Source organism: Chlorocebus sabaeus, chromosome 10 (assembly GCF_047675955.1).
Source record: "Chlorocebus sabaeus isolate Y175 chromosome 10, mChlSab1.0.hap1, whole genome shotgun sequence".
Lineage (NCBI taxonomy): Eukaryota > Metazoa > Chordata > Mammalia > Primates > Cercopithecidae > Chlorocebus > Chlorocebus sabaeus.
The window spans coordinates 45,592,218-45,609,328 of record NC_132913.1 but is presented as its reverse complement, the minus strand read 5'-3'; the positions used below and the strand labels follow the sequence as shown (position 1 = coordinate 45,609,328).

Sequence of the window (17,111 nt, the reverse complement as noted above, 5' to 3'; positions counted from 1 at the left end):
GACAGACATTTTGACTGTGTAACTTGCAAATATAGGCTTCGGGTTGGAAAAAAAAGAAAAAATATTTGTGATGGATTCTGTTTGATTTAAAAAAATGGAATCAATTGATTCAATTTAGCTTGGCAGCCTAACAGGTGACTTCAACTTCTGCATCTTCAGACCTTTCTCAGCTTTTCCCTTGCTCAATAAACTATTTCTTTTCTCGTATTTCTTTTGTTAGCTTGAGGAAGTGTTAAGATTTGTTCATTTCAAAACAGATCATTTAAAATTGAAGAAGTCACATTGTTTAGTTCACTGGACTGGGAGCCTTAGAGACATGTTCTATTCTCAGCTCTGGAAAATCTCTTAAAACAAAATCACATGACCTTCAAATAAAGATATTACTCTAGTTTGAGACAGTACACTTTACTTTCTAATCAGCCCTGAAAGCACAGTATTAACTGGAAAGACCTTGGCAAAGTTATGCTGTCTAATAGGAAAGTTCCAAATCCTGGCAGAGAATATTCCTTTGAGTTACATTTTTCTACAACTTTTAAAAGTCTCTTCTCAACTGTAATCCTTCACTTCCAATAGGATAATACAAGATTAATATATCTGTTATGAGAATGAAGATATTTTGGATGAAGTTATTATAAATCCGTTATGGAAATATTACCACATTATAATCCCCAACTGGAGGCTGGAGTAGTGGTGGTGGAATTAGGGTTATTCTGATCTGTAGCTGGGACTATTGATGATCCCATACCTGATACTTCAGGAAAACGGATCTCTTTAGCTATGTTGGTCCAGGTTCTGATATACCTTTTTTTTTTTTTTTTTTTTTTTTGACTTTTTTCTCTGTATTTATCAAAGCCAATCTGTATTACAAACAAGGAACAAACAACAACACAAACTTCCTTAATCATATAAGGAAAATTATAAAGAAAAAACAAACCAGGAAACTATGTGGTGAATGACATGACATTTCTGAACATAGTGCAATGAACAGTACAAAGTATTTGGTTTATGAAAAATTTAACTCTAGTCCTTACCATTTAACTGATTTTGTACCTTTAAACAATTGAGTTAATTTTTTTGTTCTTTACCTTTAAAATAGGAGAATAACACTTCATATGGCTAGTTTAGGATCAAATGATAACTATGAAAGTACTTTGTAAAAGACAGATGTTAGTTATTGTGTTGATGATACAAGTCCCGCCTATGGGCTATTAGGTACATTAAGTACACAACTCAGTTGTTTTTCTTCACTCTGTGGAAGCCCTAAGGAGATAAATTTCAGATTGTGTGCACTCATGCTTCGTGGGATTCTCACTGTCTACATGGTCATGCTTTTCTTCTGGTCTGTTCTTTGGTTCTGTAGCTGAGGTCTGGGCTGCTCTGCTCTGGCCACAGTTTACACTCCATTTCCGCTTTGCAACAATTCTGCTATTTTCTCCCTGTCATCTCCTTTGCCCTGCCCTCTCCCTCATTCCCAAAGAGAAAGGCTTGTCTTGCTTGAGTCAGAATCAACTTCAGGACATTTCCTTTTTCCCTCTGACATTTTCTAGCTTCAAGTCTTTTTTAATTTTTATTTTCATTTTTCTACTCTTTATACTTATTTTTTATTTTTATACTTGAAGTTCTAGGGTACGTGAGCACAACATGCAGGTTTGTTACATAGGTATACATGTGCCATGGTGGTTTGCTGCACCCATTAACTTGTCATTTACATTAGGTATTTCTCCTAATGCTATCCATCCCCCAACTCCCCGTCACCCAACAGGCCCAGTGTGTGATGTTCCCCTCCCTGTGTCCATATGTTCTCACTGTTCAACTCCCACTTATGAGTGAAAATATGCAGTGTTTGGTTTTCTGTCTTTGTGATATTTTGCTGAGAATGATGGTTTCCAGCTTCATCCATGTCCCTGCAAAGGACATGAACTCATCCTTTTTTATGGCTGCATAGTATTCCATGGTGTATATGTGCCACATTTCTTTATCCAGTCTATTACTGATGGACATTTGGGTTGGTTCCAAGTCTTTGCTATTGTGAATAGTGCTGCAATAAACATACGTGTGCATGTGTCTTTATAGTAGCATAATTTATAATCCTTTGGGTACATCCCAGTAATGGGATTCCTGGGTCAAATGGTATTTCTAGTTCTAGATCCTTCAAGAATCGCCGCAACGTCTTCTACAATGGTTGAACTAACTTACACTCCCACCAACAGTGTAAAAGCATTCCTATTTCTCCACATCCTCTCTAGCATCTGTTGTTTCCTGACTTTATAATTATTCCCATTCAAACTGGCATGAGATGATATCTCATTGTGGTTTTGATTTGCATTTCTCTGATGACCAGTGATGATGAGCATATTTTCATGTCTGTTGGCTGCATAAATGTCTTCTTTTGAGAAGTGTCTGTTCATATCCTTTGCCCACTTTTTGAGGGTCATTTTTTTCTTGTAAATTTGTTTAAGTTCTTTGTAGATTCTGGATATTAGCCCTTTGTCAGAGGAAAAATTGCAAAAATTTTCTCCCATTCTGTAGGTTGCTTGTTCACTCTGACGATAGTTTCTTTTGCTGTGCAGAAGCTCTTCATTTTAATTGGATCCCATTTGTCAATTTTGGCTTTTGTTGCCATTGCTTTTGGTGTTTTAGTCATGAAGTCTTTGCCTATGCCTATGTCCTGAGTGCTGTTGCCTAGGTTTTCTTCTAGGGATTTTATGGTTTTAGGTATTACATTTAAGTCTTTAATCCATCTTGAGTTAATTTTTGTATAAGGTGTAAGAAAGGGATCCAGTTTCAGCTTTCTACATATGGCTAGCCAGTTTTCCCAGCACCATTTATTAAATTGGGATCCTTTTCCCATTTCTTGTTTTTGTCAGATTTGTCAAAGATCAGATGGTTGTAGACGTGTGGTGTTATTTCTGAGGCCTCTGTTCTGTTCCATTGGTCTATATATCTGTTTCGGTACAGTACCATGCTGTTTTGGTTACTGTGGCCTTGTAGTATAGTTTGAAGTCAGGTAGTGTGATGCCTCCAGCTTTGTTCTTTTTGCTTAGGATTGTCTTGGCTATGAGGGCTCTTCTTTGGTTCCATATGAACTTTAAAATAATTTATTCCAATTCTGTGAAGAAAGTCATTGGTAGCTTGATGGGGATGGCATTGAATCTATCAATTACTTTGGGCAGTATGGCCATTTTCACGATATTGATTCTTTCTATCCATGAGCATGTAATGTTATTCCATTTGTTTGTGTCCTCTTTTATTTTATTGAGCAGTGGTTTGTAGTTTTCCTCGAAGAGGTCCTTCACATCCCTTGTAAGTTGGATTCCTAGGTACTTCATTCTCTTTGTAGTAATTTTAAATAGGAGTTCACTTATGATTTGACCCTCTGTCTGTTATTTGTGTATAGGAATGCTTGTGATATGATAGGGTTTTGTAAATATACAGTCATGTCATCTGCAGACAGAGACAATTAGACTTCCTCTTTTCCTAATTGGATACCCTTTATTTCATTCTCTTGCCTGATTGCCCTGGCCAGAACTTCCAATACTATGTTGAATAGGAGTGATGAGAGAGGGCATCCTTGTCTTCTGCTGGTTTTCAAAGGGAATGCTTCCAGTTTTTGCCCATTCAGTATGATATTGGCTGTGGGTTTGTCATAAACAGCTCTTATTATTTTGAGATACATTCCATCAATACTTAGTTTATAGAGAGTTTTTAGCATGAAAAACTGTTAAATTTTGTCAAAGGCCTTTTCTGCATCTATTGAGATAATCATGTGGTTTTTGTCATTGGTTCTGTTTATGTGATGGATTACATGTATTGATTTGTTTATGCTGAGCCACCTTTGCATCCCAGGGATGAAGCCAACTTGATCTTGGTGGATAAGCTTTTTGGTGTGCTGCTGGATTCGGTTTGCCAGTATTTTATTGAGGATTTTTCCCATTGATGTTCACCAGGGATATTGGCCTAATAGTCCCTTTTTGTGTGTGTGTGTGTGTCTGCCAGGCATTGGTATCAGGATGATGCTGGCCTCATACAATGAGTTAGAGAGGATTCCCTCTTTTTCTATTGATTGGAATAGTTTTAGAAAGAATGGTACCAGCTCCTCTTTGTACCTCTGGTAGAATTTGGCTGTAAATCCGTCTGGTCCTGGACTTTTTTTGGTTGGTAGGCTATTAATTATTGCCTCAATTTCAGAGCCTGTTATTTGTCTATTCAGAGATTTAACTTCTTTCAAGTTTAGTCTTGGGAGGGTGTATGTGTCCAGGAAATTATCCATTTCTTCTAGATTTTCTAGTTTATTTGCATAGAGGTGTTTATAGTATTCTCTGATGGTAGTTTGTATTTCTGTGGCATTGGTGGTGATATCCCCTTTATCATTTTTTATTGTGTCTATTTGAGCCTTCTCTCTTTTCTTCTTTATTAGTCTTGCTAGCGGTCTATCAATTTTGTTGATCTTTTCAAAAAAACCAGCTCCTGGATTCATTGAATTTTTTATGAAGGATTTTTGGTGTCTCTATCTCCGTCAGTTCTGCTCTGGTCTTAGTTATTTCTTGTCTTCTACTAGCTTTTGAATTTGTTTGCTCTTGGTTCTCTAGTTCTTTTAACTGTATTGTTAGGGCATCAATTTTATATCCTTCCTGCTTTCTCTTGTGGGCTTTTAGTGCTATAAATTTCCCTCTACACACTGCTTTAAATGTGTCCCAGAGATTCTGGTATGTTGTGTCTTTGTTCTCATTGGTTTCAAAGAACATCTTTATTTCTGCCTTCATTTTGTTATGTACCCAGTAGTCATTCAGGAGCAGGTTGTTCAGTTTCCATGTAGTTGAGCGGTTTTGAGTGAGTTTCTTAATCCTGAGTTCTAGTTTGATTGCACTGTGTTCTGAAAGACAGTTTGTTGTGATTTCTGTTATTTTACATTTGCTGAGGAGTGTTTTACTTCCAATTATGTAGCCAATTTTAGAATAAGTGCGATGTGGTGCTGAGAAGAATGTATATTCTGTTGATTTGGGGTGAAGAGTTCTGTGCATGTCTATTAGTTCTTCTTGGTCCAGAGCTGAGTTCAAGTCCTGAATATCCTTGTTAACTTTCTGTCTCATTGATCTGTCTAATATTGACAGTGGGGTGTTAAAGTCTCCCATTATTACTGTGTGGGAGTCTAAGTGTCTTTGTAGGTCTGTAAGAACTTGCTTTATGAATCTGGGTGCTCCTGTATTGGGTGCATATATATTTAAGATAGTTAGCTCTTCTTGTTGAATTGATCCCTTTACCATTATGTGATGGCCTTCTTTGTCTCTTTTGATCTTTGTTGCTTTAAAGTCTGTTTTATCAGCGACTAGGATTGCAATCCCTGCCTTTTTTTGTTTTCCATTTGCTTGGTAGATCTTCCTCCATCCCTTTATTTTGAGCCTATGTATGTCTCCTCATGGGAGATGGGTCTCCTGAATACAGCACACTGATGGGTGTTGACTCTTTTTTTTTTTTTTTTTTTTTTTGAGATGGAGTCTCACTTTGTTGCCCAGGCTGGAGTGCAGTGGCATGATCTCGGCTCACTGCAAGCTCCACCTCCTGGGTTCATGTCATTCTCCTGCCTCAGCCTCCCAAGTAGCTGGGACTACTGGCACCCGCCACCACACTCAGCTAATTTTTTATATTTTTAGTAGAGACGGGGTTTCACTGTGTTAGCCAGGATGGTCTCGATCTCCTGACCTCGGATCCACCCACCTCGGCCTCCCAAAGTGCTGGGATTACAGGCGTGAGCCACCGCACCCAGCCGGGTGTTGACTCTTTATCCAATTTTCCAGTCTGTTTCTTTTAATTGGGGTATTTAGCCCATTTACATTTAAGGTTAATGTATGTGTGTATATATATACACACACACACATATATGAGGTTAATATTGTTATATGTGAACTTGATCCTGTCATTATGATGTTAGCTGGTTATTTCACCCATTAATTGATGCAGTTTCTTCCTAGCATTGATGGTCTTTGGAATGTTTTGCAGTGTCTGGTACTGGTTGTTCCTTTCCATGTTTATTGCTTCCTTCAGGAGTACTTGTAAGGCAGGCCTGCTGATGACAAAATCTCTCAGTGTTTCCTCGTATATAAACAGTTTTATTTCTCCTTCACTTATGAAACTTAGTTTGACTGGATATGAGATTCTTGGTTGAAATTATTTTCTTTAAGGATGTTGAATATTGGCCCCCACTCTCTTCTAGCTTGTAGGGTTTCTGCAGAGAGATCCACTGTTAGTCTGATGGGCTTCCCTTTGTGGGTAACGCAACCTTTCTCTCTGGCTGCCCTTGACATTTTTTCCTTAATTTCCACCTTGGTGAATCTGATAATTATGTCTCTTGGGGTTGCTCTTCTCGAGGAGTATCTTTGTGGTATTCTCTGTATTTTCTGAATTTGAATGTTGGCCTGCCTTGTCTAGCTTCAAGTCTTTAGAGGTCTTATCCTCTCCATGCCATAGTTCTGTCTCCTTGGTTGGTTTACCTGAAACATATTCCTTAATGAGATTTTGAGACAGATTCTTGCCTTCTTCACCTGGGCTTAAGTGTGGGTCTGGCTTGCTAGTGGTCTTGCTGACTGGAGAGTGGGAGTGCTCTCACTTCATTCTGCACCCTACATCCCTGTTCTGAAGGTCAGCAGCAGATAGAAACTGCTCTTTCCCACTTTTGAAAGACTCCATATTCCATAAGAGTTTCCAAATGAATTTCAAGTTCTAGCTTGAGAAAGCAGAAATAAGATTGAAGAAAGCCAGTAAGTGTTTTTAACCTTCCCACCTAAGAGTAGTAGTAATTTTGGTAGTGCTGCTAGAAGTAATTTTGGTAATAGCAACAAAGCAATAATAATAGTAGTAGTAGTAGTAGTCATCTTTGTCTTAGTAGTAGTTAACATTTATTGCCCCTTTTTACAACCAAATATGATTTAAAGTTCTGAACATGCATTACATGATTTAAACCTTGCAATGACCCTGTGAGGTGAGTCTGTTACTGTTTCTCTTTTAGGGTTGAAGACGCTGAGGCTCTGCAGATGAAGCAACTTGCCTGAGTAATAACATGGAGAATTAGTATTCAAAGCCAGGTTTGATTTCAGAACCTGAGTGTACCACTCCACCTTCTGGAATACATTAATTGGCTCTTGGGGCAGAGGCCACTGACTCAAATGCCTATAGGAGCCAGATCAGAAGTAAAAGTTGGTGGACAGGGCCCACAATTAGGAAGACAGCAGTGTAAGCTAGATGATAAATGGCAACTGACATTCTTCCTCAGTGCTGGGGTGCTATGAGGCATTGTGGGGACTGGGGTTTTTGGAGAACATATGTCCTATCCAAAAAAAATGATAGCTACTTAATCCAGCAGTTGTTCTCATAGAGAAATAAACTTTTTAATACAGAAATTTTAAAAAGATGATGAAAACATGGATTTTGTATAAGATTTCTCAATTATTAAATATTGGCATTGGATGCAAATGAAAAGCTAAACAAAACACTGTGAAGGTTAAAATAATTATGTCTTAGGACCAAGTAGGGCCTGATACGTTACCTCTCTCAGGGAAAAATTTTGCAACATTCAAACCATGTCAATGAGTGATGACACAATACAATAAGAGATAAAATGTTCCGTATTGGCCAGTAGTTGGACTGTCCTTAGTCATCCATCAACAATTTCTTTACAGAAGACTCTGGGGAAATCCCAGTTTATTAAATGCTGTGTAAAGACTGAAAGAAATCACATAAATAATAATAATTCTATTCTTAAGCCCCTACTGTGTGCCAAGCACTTAGTGTAGCTGTTTTTTTATTTTTAATTCCCATAACATTCCTGTTAGCCATGTGAGGATAGATATTTGAGAGGCAAAAAGTAACAGCAGCAACTTGCCAAAAACGTATGTCTCTAGCAAGGGGCAGTGTGGGGTGTGAATCCAGATATGCATGATTCCAGAGCCCTTTGTCTTCCTGCGCAGCTCTGCTGCCTTTACAGTGACATACTGCTGTGAAGTTTGCATTATGCTGGATCTCACATAGGCAGGGAAAGACTATCTATGTTGTTCAGCATGACTTTCAGTTTCAACAAAGAGATTCCTCTAATCAAAATTATCTTTGTACACTACCAGAAATTCTTCCCTTTCACATTATCACTCAGCCTGAAATTTGAGCCTTTACAGATTCTTTAGTGTTAACAAGCATACTCCTGTGAAGGTGCCTGCTTAAGCAATCTTTCCTTCATTCACATGTTAACATGAAGTTAATCAGATTATATCCTTCAAACAACTAGCTGAGATCATGGGAATTTCTCTGGACAGCAGGGAGGAGGAAGTGGCTCTTCAGAAGTACGTGTCATTGATTAGATGGGGTGACCAGACTGTGGAAGCTGGGATAGGCCCTGTGTGCCATGGGCAGGTTTCTGGCTGCTTCAGAAGCAGGAGAGTGGGCACAGAAGTTTGTTAATTATGTTACCTTTTGCCTAGATCTGTCTCCTCAACTAAACAAAACCAAAACCACATTATTGGCTGGTGATTTTTATCCTGTTATATTTATGGTACAGAAATGTAGCATTCTTTTTTCTTTTCTTGCTGTGAATTAGATTTTGAATATCTTTTATGTTACTAAAATAAAACTATTATCTTTAGAAAATTAATGTTCTTTTTTCCCAATTAAGGAACAGACTCTGTCAATAAAGAGAAAACAAAGCTGAAGAAATACTCACAAAATAGCTGTCTCTCAAGGATAGGATTATGGACTTTTAATGTATTGTTTGAATTTTTTTATAATAAGATAACTCATTTTAGAGGGAGAACAAACAATAGAGTTTTGGTGTTGGAGAAGGGTGAATGAAAAAAGTCTTAGTTGTCAGGGTGTAGTCAGAATGAGGTGGGCAAGTTTTACTGCCCGTGAGTTGGAATCTGTAATTACCTCAAGGAGAGGGGCCCTATTGAGGATATGAGGCTCATGAAAGGGAAGAGGGGTGGGGCTGGCTCTCCAAGTTTTAGTTGGTCTTTCCTTCTCCCTACTCCTGAAGCCCCAAGGAATGTGGGGTATCTCCACAGTTTTTTTTTTTCCTTCTGGAAGTGAGAATGAGAATTTGGAAGAATTCAGGGTGATTCAATGCTCAGAATTCCCTGACATCTGTTAAACCTTAGCACTGACTGTTATTTATTAGACAGCTTTGCCCAAAACAGTCCCTAAATGTTTACTATGCAAGCCTTGCTAGAGTTTCCTCCTGCCTTCTTGTAACCTGAATCCTATCTCCCAACTTTTCAGAAGTCTCAGAATAGTTCTATTTTCTTTCCCTTTTTGTTCATTTTGGATATCAGCTATGAAAAATTTTATTATTTCATTTGGTTCAGATGCAGCTTGGGATCCTCAACTCATTTCCCTATTTATTTGTTATTGGTAATTGTTGCTTTGCCTTACTATAGTATACTGTCTCTCTGCAAATTCTGAATTTTTCAGGAGTAGAATATATGCAAATATTTTCCATTTATTAGTGTATAATAACTAAGCTTTACCCTCTGTAAATAAACGCAAAACTGGTGAACATTGGTTGTAAGTGGAATGAGTCAGGTGATACTGACTTATCCATTTGAACGTTAAACACACCTCTTTGGTCAGTCCTCAGAATCCCTTACTGGTATTGAAGAGTAAGAGCTCTACAAAGAAGAATATTAGGGTCTAGGAACTCAGAAGGCTCTTTGGTCATTAAAGGCAAAATGACAATCACATCCTTTAAAATCAAATTTGTTATGTAATTATTCCATTTGTCTATCCCATGGATATCTGGTACTAGGAAAGACTTTTATGGGTGAAACTGTTCTATTCTTTGTAATACTGTTGGAGAAAAGACCTATTTATTTAGTTCCCAAGAAAGCCTTTCTATAGCAGTGTCTTAATATGACATGTTCCTCAATGATTTCTCTTTAAAAATCCATCCACCTCTGTGTTCTGCTCTCTTGTCAGCTCATCTATTTAATTTTGGCTGCCCTTTTCGAAATTGAAGCCATCAGTGTTCTTGGCATCAGCAGTTTTCTGTCAATCCTCTTTTTATCAATTTTTTTCTCTGTCTATATCTGAGGCTGCCCACTTGGCTGCCTAACCTGTAGTCACACAGAATTGCTTGCTTGTACTACTTCAAACATATCCCACCCTTGTGGCCCCTTCACTCAAATATCTCTGTTTTCTAAGGTCTTCTCTTTGCCTATAATTGGTGAAGGGATTAGAGACTGTTGTTAAAGACTCACCTTATGTATCACCTGTCTATCTTTCTCCACCTTGGCCCTCCATCCTAAGCAAAATTAGGCTGTCTGCCTTTTGTGCTCCAGTAGCATAGCTACGATATCATGATCTCTGCCTCACTCCACAGACCAGAATTCCTTCATGTAGAGTGCAAGATGATCCAGGCAGTGTTAGACCTATTTATATTGATTTGAAATCTAAGGCAATACGGTAAGCTTTTCTAATCTTTCACGTATACATCCATCCTGGTACCTTCACTCAGTCCCGCCATTATTCCACGTTTGCTCTCACACATTTGCTCATATTCAGCATATTATAAAATGTTATAGTTATTTTTATCTGATTTTAAGAGGATTTACAGATTATGTTAACTTTTTTTTTTTAAACTAAAACTACCTTCACAAGATGGACAAGTATCTTAAATACATTCCTACAAAAACACCCTGACTTGTAGATAATACTTGTAATGTAAGCATAACACATGACAGGAAAAAGTCAGAGCTGACTCCTTATACCGCTATGAAGACTTTGTCAGCAATAGCGTGGCATGTGGTTTTGTGAAGTCATATGCAGTGTCTCTGACATCAGGCCCATCACAGTAACAGCAATGGTAGCAATCCAATAACATCTTATAGAAGATTTAAAATGACTCAGATAATTTAAAATATAGATTTATATCTGTATTTCACTATTGCTGTCTAGTAACATCTTAAGGGTTTATTTTGCCCTGAGAGAGTAGATGAAAGTAATATAGCAATACAAATAATTTATATAGTATATAGTAATGCAAATAATTTATAATAATTATAATAGTTTACAAATATAGGTTTAGTATCCTTTATCCAAAATGCTTGGGACCAGAAGTATTCTGAATTTTGGATTTTGGAATATTTGCATTACACTTACCAGTTGAACATCCCAAATCCGAAAATCTAAAATCTAAAATACTCCTCCAGTGGACAATTTTTGAATATCATATTGGTGCTCAAAAGTTTCAAATTTTGGAGCATTTTGAATTTTGAGATTAGGATGCTCAACCTGTAATAAATATTCATTATTGACAGAACATGCTAAAAAGTATATTAGTAGGCATATGTAATAAAAAGTAACAGACCACCACTATGAATTTAGAGATGAATGCCCAGAGCTGAGTAGAGACTGTATTGTTTTCATCTTCGTAGCTCAAGCACCTAGCACAATGAATGGACCATATTATGTGCTCAATAAATATTGAATGAGTGAATAAATCAACAGAAGAACAAGTATAGGTCGGGGAGTGTTCTGCAGAGGCCTCTACCTGGTATAATATCCAACTAGAGGTGACAAACCAAGATGAAAGAATCTGATGACTCAGATGCGGGAAGTGGATTTATGTCTGAGTATGCAGTGAAATTATGACCCTACTGCAGCGTGAATTTATCTGGTGAAGTCGTCACTTCCTGTCTCATGGGGAAAGAGAGATACTGCCCGTTGGGAAGAATCAGGGACTGTCCTTCATTTGATTTTACCCTAAAACTGCCCCCTCTTTTTCAGATCCTCCTCCAGGTCTCGTCCCCTCACACCACCACTTGTGCCCCTGTTACCAAGGAAGCTTTATTGCCCGAAATGCTCACCTGAATTACTGAGTGATTTTGCTTATGTCTGTGTAATCACAGTCCCAAAGCTATTTTCTGATAAATGATTACAACTTTACTTACGTAATTCTGCAAGCCAAGGCCTCATCCTTCAGTATAAGTGAAAAGAATCTCTCTAATTCATGTCATGATATTGCAATACAAATTTCACCTTAGGACTCAATTGTTTTACTTTTTAAGAATTACTTATCCTTGGATGTTGTGGGTTCCTAATAGAGGGATCTGTTAATTATTTTTATTAATAAATAATAATAAGTGCTGAGGCAAGCAATATGGACTAGCAATATACTTGTGTTTTCAGAAATAAGGAAAGATATCATTTTTCTAATATTTTAATAGAGCAGAACAATTTCAGCATCTAGTAGTAGAAAATAAAGCCTCATTACTTGGGTAGCAAATGTTTAATTCATTGTGTCATCTTGATTAAACGTTCTCTAAAATTTTATAAGGTTACCGTATATGTTTTAGGAGTAGTAATATAGGCATTTCAGAAGTAATACTGATCTTTTAATTAAATGTTCATGATAAATATAGAATATATATTTTGAGCACAAATATTTTTTATTGCATTATTGGGAAAGAGTTGCAAACATCAATAACAAATGGAGCTTGCCCTTCTGTAATTCACTCTTCATAATCACAAGAGGCCACTGACAGTAAGTACCATGAAAGCAAGAAGCATATCCTTTCACTCACCATTGTAGCCTCCATGCATAGTAGAGTGCCTAGCATGTAATAAGAATACAACAAATATTTTGTCAAATGAATGAATAAAGTATGTGTATGTTCACCCCTGGCACTAACCATGTATTACACCTTTGCCTGCCCATAAAGATAAGTCTCAAATAATATTGTATAGGGCAGTGTTTTCAGTTTCTGATCTGGGGAACCTTGGTGCTCTGTGGAGATGCTGAGTGGTTCTGCCAATAGCAAACTGCTTTCTGTCGAACCTTTATGCTGCTGGAGTGTTATTTGTCAGGATTCTTAGTTACAATGCAATCTACCTTAAGAAAAAAAAAAAGATTTATTGGCTTAGAAATACCAAAAAAGGTAGAGCAAAAGACATCAGGGAAAGGCTAGAATGCAGCCTGGGTCCCAGAATAAACATCACCTTTTCATCTCTCAGCATGTTGGCTTCATGCTCACTGCAGACCAGTTTTTTCAGTGGGAAACATAACTTATGACAGCTGTTAAGCTTTAGTACGTCTTAGATCCCTAGTCACTGGTTAAAGACTGACTTCAGGCTTTCTTTGGCCTCAAGTTTAAAATTTTGGAGAAGGAATTTTGTTTACAGGAGTTTGGCTATTTAAAATGAGTTTCGGAAATTTATGCTATAACAATTAATTTGCAGCCCCACCACTCTTTTTTGAGTCTCCCACTTTTATCGCCATCTGTTCTTTCTCAGCATCATTTCCTTAATTCCAAACTTGGACTCTTGGCCCAGTCTTTCTCACTTCTTAACTCTCTTCCTGGCCTATTTGGCTCTTAGCTTTCCTGGTCTTTGTGTCTTGGTATGTCGTTTGGTCCTTCTATCCCTTTGTCTTGACTGGAGACTCGTTTCCCAGAGAATCCCCTTCCAACTTTTTGTCTGAGAGGAATTGAGCCATATAATGTGTAAATTTCAAGATTATATAAACCACAGCTGTTTTAGTCTTCGTTGTACTTTCAAATTGTTTTCACTGAAGGACAAAAGGCAGTTATTTTATATCTAGTGTAGTCCTAAGCAGCATATAGGGTAGAAGTTCTTAAAATAACTTCTTTTGTAAAGTGGGACACCTTCAGTCATTAGGCTAGAATTTTCTCTGATGCAAGTGCTAAGAAATGACCTTGATCAGTAAAAAGGTACATACATATTGAAGCATGGGAATTACCAATATAATCTTTCCTTTCTGTTTCTGGAAAGGCAATTAAGGCTTCTACTCCTCCAGCAGCCAGTGCAAAGCCTGCCCTGAGTCAGATTTGACAATAGCATTTTAAAATGACCAAAGGAAGTGTAAGACTAATTTAGAGCAGGACATTTCATCTGCACTACTACACTTAAACTTTTGTGCTGAATTTTTTCAATGTGCAAAAATTGTCTTGCAAATACATTTTGAATCTTGAGAAAATAATTACAAATAAAGTCAGAGAGAGAGCAGGATGAATTCTAATCAAAGAGGACATCTTTACAAATAAATAGGTAATGTTGTAGTCCTACAGAGCATTTTTCACTTAGCTCCATGGTGAAATGATTTTAAAATGAAGAAAGATGAAGTTTTACTTTAATTAGTTTGTGAAGACATGGATAAGTGCTTTTGAAAGAGTAATTATCTGGCCCTTCTTTTAAGAGAATGTGAATTGAGAATTGAAGTTGATCTGGGATCAGCCCCATTGACTTTATCACAGTTTTGTCATGTTCTGCAGTAAATTAGCATGAATTCTGTCATACATAAACTTCATTTGATTTTGTTTTGTTTCTTTTTCATTCTTGTTTTGTGTTTTATTTATTTAAAATAGTTGAAAGGAGTTCTGGCTAAAACCAAATTCATTGAAGGACTATTTGGTCTTTTTATGTATTTCCTCGAGTCAGAGAGAGAATGAAAAATATGTTATTATGTTATACAAACGTGTTTCTCATACTGGGGACCACCAACATATGCTGTGAGGTTTTTAAGTTCTCTATGAGAATTTAAATATTTTGTGTTATTTCAAACATAATTTTTAAGGAAGAGTATGTATAGTTTAAATCCATCCATATGACATTGATGCCTATTTTTGTGTCCGTAGATTTAAGACATTAGTGCCAAGACAGTATCTACATTTTAATATATTGCTTCTCAAATCAGCCTCTAAGAACCACAGAACCTCTGGACATGTTTTCAGGCATCTGCGACTATCTTTGTAATAACGTTAATAAATAATATTTTTAGATGATATTTTTGACACCAGATATCTTCTAAGAAGTTTTTATGTATTATCTGCTATAATCCTCACAACTCTAGAAAGTATTACTATTTTCCTCAGTTTAAAGACAGGAAGAGGCCGGGCGTGGTGGCTCACGCCTGTAATGCCAGCACTTTGGGAGGCCCAGGCGGGTCAATCACCTGAGGTCAGGAATTCGAGACCAGCCTGGCCAACATGGTGAAACCCTGTCTCTACTAAAAATATAAAAATTAGCTGGGTGTGGTGGTGGGCATCTGTAGTCCCAGCTACTTGGGAGGCTGGGCCAGGAGAATTGCTTGAACCCAGGAGGTAGAGGTTGCAGTGAGCCAAGATTGCACCATTGCACTCCAGCCTGGGCGACAAGAGTGAAAATCCATCTCAAAATAAATAAATAGATAAAATAAAGATAGAAAAACATAAACACAAATAAGTTAAGGAACTTGCCAAGGGCGTTAGAGCTGGGTTTTGAACCCCCAACTCTAGCTCCAGAGCTCATGCTCTTGAGTACTGTGACCTTTTCCTCCCTGGTGGGGATAATGGGTACTGTCTCCTGCCTTTGTCATTGGTTACCCATAATTTTGAGGACTTAAAAAGTAACTGCTTTCATTAATTTGGTGAATATGGGTTTCAATTTCTTGGAATAACAAGACTTTGGAAAATGTTGACTGGCTTCTATTCTAAGGGTATGACTACTTTTAGAAGGAATTTGTGTATCAAACATTTTTAGAGTTGTCAGTAGAAAACTGTTAAGCCATAATAACAACAAATTAGAGAATTTCTGTTGGTGTGCATTATCCATATAGGAAGAAAACAATGTTTCCTCTACCCAATTTCCTTCTCTTCTTTCTCCCTTCCTAAACTTTCAGTCCTAAATCCATTATAAGGAGCAGAACAGTGCTGGTCTCTACACTGGAACTGGGAGGGAACTGCAGTGGCCCGAACTATGGTGTTGGAGCCCAAAAAGGGGAAAAGAGGGCATTTGTTTAGGAAGGCTGACCTTCAGTGGGTCAGAAACCAATGCGGTTAAGGATCACGTTTATGTGTAAGGGAAGCCTGATATGGGTGTCAGAGCTCAAGCAAGGTGGGGATGAAAGAGGTACCATGAATGGGTGTGTCAGTGCCCAAGCAGAGTGAGAAGAGCATCATCATGGAGGGATAGCCTGACATGGGGTTTTGAAACTCAACTGGACTGGGAAGCATGTTCATGCAGTGGGGTAGGGGGCAGAATGGGGAGTCACAGTGAGGATGAAGTATATTTGGAAGGGTAGAATCTGCCATGGAATATTGTAGCTCATGTGAGTGAGGGCAGGGAAGCACCTGCTATGGGCTGTTGGGACCCAAATGGGATAAGGGAGGCATCTGTGTAGAAGAGAGGTGGTATTAGAGATGAGGGATGATATTTTATATAGGGAGTTGATCAAATAAAAGATGAAAAGTTAATGGCAGCTGGGCTTCTCACTGTTGGAGAAGGAAGTTACAAATATAGGAGAGGAGAAAACTATAATGAACCCTACATTGTTGTATTGCAGTTGGAGATATCAGTGTATATTCATAGATATAGATATAAATGTGTGGGCCTGTGTTTTCTAGCTTTGCCTACTGGGTGGGCCTAGAAGTAGTGACATCTCAATGACCATGAACACATCTAGTGCCCAGATTTTGCCTTCTAATGCCATTCTCCAAGGAACCAGAGCTCCTTGGAAAAATATTTGATCTGGACTGTGACCAGCAAAGACCCAGAAGAGCCTAGAAAATTATGTTGTGACAGAGAGAAAGAAGGAAACGTTTAAAGAAAGGTTTCAAAAGAACACAGAACTCCACAACCTTATATGTATTTTTTATAGTACCATTTTTGTCCCTGCAAAGACACTTGTTATATGGCTGGAATGTAACCATGAGTTTGAATTGATTGCCAGAGATTCACTGGCAAAAACTAGGACAAGAATGGGGCAGATTGTTGGAGCTAGAAATGGGTGAAAATTAAAGGTGAATGAAGATGAATGCAGATTGAATATGGGGGAAGGTAGAATATGTAGGAAGGAGTATGGAAAAGATGAAGGAAAGGTCCCTGAAGGAGAAATGGACAACTTGGTGACTTCAGGGCCCCTAGGCATTGATTTTTTTAAAAATCAAGAATTGTGTCAGAGAATAGTATGAGGTAGAGAAAACTAGCCTGGTTGTTGAATCTACGAAAAGATGATAGTTCCAACGATTATGGAGTTTGGAGCATCCCTCTTTGGGTTGAGATGATGGGAAAAAATTGTTCAAGCTGAACTTGTAGTACATCTGTTAGTTTGAAATTTAAGTTGTGGGAGGCTACAGCTG

At 37.8% G+C, this 17,111-nt stretch overlaps 1 protein-coding gene across 9 annotated transcripts in view; it reads left to right on the top strand.

Annotated features, from left to right (window-relative positions):
• CCDC148 (coiled-coil domain containing 148) overlaps window positions 1–17,111 on the top strand; it is a 290,253-nt gene that overhangs the window by 48,675 nt on the left and 224,467 nt on the right. The window contains exon 1 of one of the 9 annotated variants that reach the window (XM_073019710.1): window positions 6,894–7,079. The exons of 7 other annotated variants lie outside the window; for them this stretch is intronic. The gene's annotated coding sequence lies outside the window, so the exon portion shown is untranslated. Of the gene's footprint in view, window positions 1–6,893; window positions 7,080–17,111 lie in introns of those variants that run through there. One more of the 9 variants, XM_073019707.1, reaches the window with a different exon arrangement.